The sequence below is a fragment of the Heptranchias perlo genome, unplaced genomic scaffold, assembly GCF_035084215.1.
Source record: "Heptranchias perlo isolate sHepPer1 unplaced genomic scaffold, sHepPer1.hap1 HAP1_SCAFFOLD_50, whole genome shotgun sequence".
In the NCBI taxonomy this organism is placed as follows: Eukaryota; Metazoa; Chordata; class Chondrichthyes; order Hexanchiformes; family Hexanchidae; genus Heptranchias; species Heptranchias perlo.
In genome coordinates this window covers 6,423,514-6,429,524 of record NW_027139516.1, presented here as the reverse complement: position 1 = coordinate 6,429,524, position 6,011 = coordinate 6,423,514, and the positions used below count along the sequence as shown (strand labels likewise).

General features: G+C 48.8%; 1 non-coding gene across 1 annotated transcript; it reads left to right on the top strand.

The window, feature by feature from the left end:
- Positions 1-2,407: 2,407 nt before the first annotated feature.
- On the top strand, positions 2,408-2,625 carry LOC137314034 (small nucleolar RNA U3). The gene has a single exon (XR_010961171.1). It is a non-coding gene; the product is annotated as a small nucleolar RNA U3 (small nucleolar RNA).
- The last annotated feature ends 3,386 nt before the right edge of the window (positions 2,626-6,011 follow it).

Here is a 6,011-nt window from a genome sequence, read left to right as displayed (position 1 = left end):
AAAAAAACAGAGAAAAAAAACACAGAGAGAGGCAGAAACATCCGGAAGGCAGAGAGAGCCAGCAAATGACCCATTATATTAAAAACAGATAACATTTATTCGCTGGTGGGGTAACGTGTAGCGTGACATGAACCCAAGATCCCGGTTGAGGCCGTCCTCATGGGTGCGGAACTTGGCTATCAATTTCTGCTCGACGATTTTGCGTTGTCGTGTGTCTCGAAGGCCGCCTTGGAGTACGCTTACCCGAAGGTCGGTGGATGAATGTCCATGACTGCTGAAGTGTTCCCCGACTGGGAGGGAACCCTCCTGTTTGGCGATTGTTGCGCGGTGTCCGTTCATCCGTTGTCGCAGCGTCTGCATGGTCTCGTCAATGTACCATGCTCTGGGGCATCCTTTCCTGCAACGTATGAGGTAGACAACGTTGGCCGAGTCACAGGAGTATGAACCATGCACCTGGTGGGTGGTGTCCTCTCGTGTGATGTTGGTATCTGTGTCGATGATCTGGCATGTCTTGCAGAGGTTACCGTGGCAGGGTTGTGTGGCGTCGTGGACGCTGTTCTCTTGAAAGCTAGGTAGTTTGCTGCGAACGATGGTCTGTTTGAGGTTGGGTGGCTGTTTAAAGGCGAGTAGTGGAGGTGTGGGGATGGCCATAGCGAGGTGTTTGTCCTCATTGATGACATGTTGAAGGCTGCGGAGAACATGGCGTAGTTTCTCCGCTCCGGGGAAGTACTGGACGACAAATGAATCAATGATCACAGTGCTGGGTCACCCATTCACTGTGTGAATCAATGAGCACAGTTTCTGCATCACCCTCCCACCGTGTGAATCAATGATCACAGTGCTGGGTCACCCACTCATTGTGTGAATCAATGATCTCAGTGCTGGGTCACCCACTCACTGTCTGAATCAATGATCACAGTGCTGTGTCACCCACTCACTGTGTGAATCAATGATCACAGTGCTGGATCACCCACCTACTGCGTGAATCAATGATCACAGTGCTGGGTCACCCACCCGCTGTGTAAATCAATGATCACAGTGCTGGATCACCCACCCACTGTGTGAATCAATTATCACAGTGCTGCGTCACCCACTCACTGTGTGAATCAATGATCACAGTGCTGGGTCATCCACTCACTGTGTGAATCAATGATCACAGTGCTGGGTCACCCACCCACTGTGTGAATCAATGCTCACAGTGCTGGGTCACCCACCCACTGTGTCAATCAATGATCACAATGCTGGGTCACCCACCCACTGTGTGAATCAATGCTCACAGTGCTGGGTCACTCACTCACTGTGTGAATCAATGATCACAGTTTCTGCATCACCCACCAACCGTGTGAATCAATGATCACAGTGCTGGGTCACCCACTCACTGTGTGAATCAATTATCACAGTGCTGGGTCACCCACCCACGGTGTGAATCAATGATCAGAGTGCTGGGTCATCCACCCACTGTGTGAATCAATGATCACAGTGCTGGGTCACCCACCCACTGTGTGCATCATCGGGTCTTGACAGGGTAGATGCTGAGAGATTGTTTCTCCTGGCTGGACAGTTTCGATAGGGGGCATCGTTTCAGGATAATGGATCGGCCATTTAAGACTGAGATGAGGAAGAATTTCTTCACTCAGAGGGTGGTGAATTTTTGGAATTCTCTACTCCAGAGGGCTGTGGATGCTCAGTCGTAGTGTATGTTCAAGGCTAAGATGGATAGACTTTTGGATTTTTTTTTATTCGTTCATGGGATGTGGGCGTCGCTGGCGAGGCCAGCATTTATTGCCCATCCCTAATTGCCCTTGAGAAGGTGGTGGTGAGCCGCCTTCTTGAACCGCTGCAGTCCGTGTGGTGAAGGTTCTCCCACAGTGCTGTTCGGAAGGGAGTTCCAGGATTTTGACCCAGCGACGATGAAGGAACGGCCGATATATTTCCAAGTCGGGATGGTGTTTGACTTGGAGGGGAACGTGCAAGTGGTGTTGTTTTCATGTACCTGCTGCTCTTGTCCTTCTGGATGGAATCAAGGGATATGGGGATCGGGCAGGAAAGTGGAGTTGAAGTTGAAGATCAGCCATGATCTGATTGAAGGGCGGAGCCGTCTCAAGGGGCCGTGTGGCCTACTCCTGCTCCTATTTCTCACATTCTTATGTTCTTATGATCAGGACAGTTGCTGGAAACTGGTATCTACATTATGCAAATTAGTGCCTACTGGGTAATGGTTGTACGACAGAAACGCTCTTTCTTTTTCCCAGAATTATAAATTTACAAAGGGTGAAGCGGAGATTAATTGCATTTTTATTCGATACCCTACCGGGTGCAATGAATGGTCGAAGAATTGGTCCGCGCTCAGCCTATGTTAAAGGGGGCTCGCTGAGGGTGGAGAGCGGTGTTGCGTCATCCTTTCAGTAAGACTATACTTTTAGGGATCATTTCAATAGTTTTTGAATTTGAGAAATGTGCTCTCAAGTGTTTGGTCTCACTAACCACGAGGAGGAGATGTAGCTTTTTCTTCTGAGCGTGAAGCGGGTTGCAAGTGTTGTTTTATACCAGCGCTTGTGGCCATTGATGACCGTTCCCTTCTCTCAGTGTGCGAGAAGTGGAAGAAGGAAACGCATTCTGAGTGGTTCGTGTTTTTACAGCTCAAAAGTAGCAATGTTTAAACGACAATTATTTTATATTTACAGGTGCTTCCCTCCAACGAGAGTGTGATATTTGCCATCTCAGCCGAACTCGTGCTGCTATCTGTTGCTCTCCCCTCCTTTTGTCGGTTTGTAACTCATCAGTAAGAGTTTGCACTGAACGGAGTCGGTACAATCGCTGAAATAACGTAGTTAATGGAGCACAAAATCTCGGCTTGCAGTACTGAGGGACTTGCATTACTGATTAAATCGATTCCCGCCTGCCATCTCAGGTGGATGTAAAAGATCGCATGACACTATTTCGAAGAACTTGAGGGGAGTTCTCCCAGGTGTCCTGGTCAATATTTACCCCTCAACCAACATCACCAGAACAGATCATCTGCCCAATACTCCATTGTGGTTTGTGGGTCCTTGATCTGAGCAAATTGGCTGCGGCGGTTCCTACATTACAACAGTGGCTACACTTCAAAAATGCTTTGGGACATCCTGCGGTCATGAAAGGCGCTCTATAAATGTGAGTTCTTTCTGTAGTAGCAGGGAGGATTGGTAAATGGGACTTCGTGTGAGTTAGGATACGGGCAGTCGAGTTTTGATATGCTGAAGATTATGGAGGGTGCATGATGGGAGGGCGGCCAGGAGAGCCTTGGAATTGTCGAGTTTGGCGGTAACAAAAACATGGATGAGGGTTTCAGTAGCAGATGGGCTGAGGCAGAGACGGGCGATATTATGAAGGTGGAAGTAGGCGGTCTTGCTGATGGAGAGGATCTGGGGTCGGAAGCTCAGTTCAAGGTCAAAAAGGACACCGAGGTTGCGAACAGTCTGGTTCAGCCTGAGATATTGGTCAGGGAGGGGGAGGGAGTTTATAGCAGGGACCGAAAATAATGGCTTTGGTCTTCCCAATATTTAATTGGAGGAAATTTCTGCTCATCCACTGATGGATATCAGACAAGCAGTGTGATGAATCAGAGGCAATGGAGGTGTGGAGAGAGGTGGTGGTGAGGTAGACCTGAGTGTCGGCAGTGTACACGTTGAATCCGACGAGTTTTCGGATGATGCAGCCAAGGGGCAGCATGTAGATGAGAAATAGGAGGGGGGCAAGGATAGATCCCTGGGGGAGTGGGAAGAGAAGCCATTGCACGTGATTCTCTGGCTACGACTGGGTAGACACGAAATAAACCAGGTGAGGGCAGTCCCATCCAGCTGGACAATGGAGGAGAGGAGAGGTGACTGCACTTCAAAAAGTACTTCTTTGGCTGTAAAGAGCTTTGGGACGCCCTGAGGTAGTGAAAGGTGCGATATCAACTGCTTACCTGACAGGGGAGATTACATTATGAGGAAGGCGCCAGATCAAGTAGAGTCAGCTAGTACCCGTTTAAGCTTTGCTGATGTAGAGGTGGATCCTCATGCTGGCCGGAGACTGGTAGAAAACCTTTCTCCAGTAAAGTGAAAACTAATTTGCAGCGGACGTGGTGACAAGGGCTCCCCGAGCACCTGGGCCCAGGGTGTGAAATACCGTCAGGCTGACTGCTAGGGAGGGTGAAAGAACCTCGCCATGGCAACGAAATATTTTCTTGAAAAAGGTTCTCCTCGAAACCTGCAGTTTCAAGGCCGCAGACATCTTCTGCCTGCATGATGGGAGGGCGGCCAGGCGAGCATTGGAATTGTCGAGTCTGGAGGTAACAAAATCATGGATGAGGGTTTCCCGAGGAGCAGATACGTGGAAGTGACCTTTAGAGATGTCGCAGAATGGCAAAAGATGCCCCAGGCCTTCAAGGAGAAGCGGAAGGGAAGGCCGCTGTCATTTCTCACTGAGGAGCCGCTCTTCACACTCCCACTGGAGAAGGAACAGACGCTGACCCTCCATCAACGGAGGACAGGCCTCTTTCCTCATCCCAAGAACGGTCAATAAGTTCCAGGGAACGACACCAATGCAGAATCTGGACCGAGGATTGGAAATGGACGGTAACGTAAAACCTGGGCTGATGCAATTGGAAGACGTTAATGGTTGTCCTTTGTATTTTAAAAAGGCTTTCAAAATTGCATCCATAAAAGTGCGTAGAGTTAAAGCGACTACGGGATGTGCTGTGACCCTGAACTACCTGTCCAGGGTCAAGAGGGACCTGCTGTTCCTGCAGGAGTGCGGGATCCTGCACCTCAGCAACTATCGGCAGTGGGCACGCATGTGGACCCAGTAGCAATCGAACTGTTCGGGAATCAACGATAGTCATTCCTCGGGCTGGGGATTATGTTGTGAGGAGAACAATTCACCATCCCCGAGGTTAGAGAAATGGTGGGTGGCCGCCTGCTCGTAGCAGAGGTTCTGTACAAGAACGCCCCGCTCCGACTGCGGCCAACATAAAAGGGAATCCAAACATCTTATACAAGCATGTTAAAAGTAAACGGATCGTAAGAGGAGGAGTGTGCCGATTAGAGAACATAAAATAGATCTACTAATTGAGGCAGAGGGGATGGCCGAGGTAATAAATGAGTGCTTTACGTGTGACTTTACCAAGGAAGAAGGTTCTGCCAGAGTCTCAGTAAAGGAAGATATAGTTGAGATACTGCATGGGCTAAACATTGATAAAGAAGAGGTAGTAGAAAGGCTAGCTGTACTTAAAGTAGATCAGTCACTCGGTCCGGATGGGATGCATCCGAGGTTGCTGAAGGAAATAAGGGTGGAAATTGTGGAGGTACTGGCCATAATCTTCCAAACATCCGTAGAAATGGGGCCAGAGGACTGGAGAATTGGAACTATTACACCCTTGTTCAAAAAAGGGTGTAAGGATAAACCCAGCAACTATAGTCCAGTCAGTTTAACCTCGGTGGTGGGGAAACTTTTAGAAATGATTATCCGGGACAGAATTAACAGTCAATTGAACGAGTGTGGGTTCATTGGGGAAAGTCAGCACGGATTTGTTAAAGGCAAATCGTGTTTAACTAATCTGACGGAGTTTTTTAATGAGGTGACAGAGAGTGTCGATGAGGGCAATGCATTTGAGGTCGTGTATATGGCCTTTCAAAAGGCGTTTGATAAAGTATCGCATGGTCGGCTTGTCATCAAGATTGCGGCCCATGGAATAAAGGCGGCAGTAGCAACATGAATACAGAATTGTGTCAGTGACAGGAGACAGAGAGTAGTGGTGAACGGTTGGTTTTCGGACTGAAGGGAAGTGTGCAGTGGTGTTCTCCAGGGGTCGGTGCTGGGACCGCTGCTTTTCTTGATATTAAATAATGAATTGGGCTTGGGTGCACAGGGCACAATCTCAAAACTTGCAGATGACACGTAACTTGGAAATGTAGTGAACAGTGAGGAGGATAGTGGTAGACTTTAAGAGGATATAGACAGGCTGGTGGCTTGGGAGGAGACGTGGC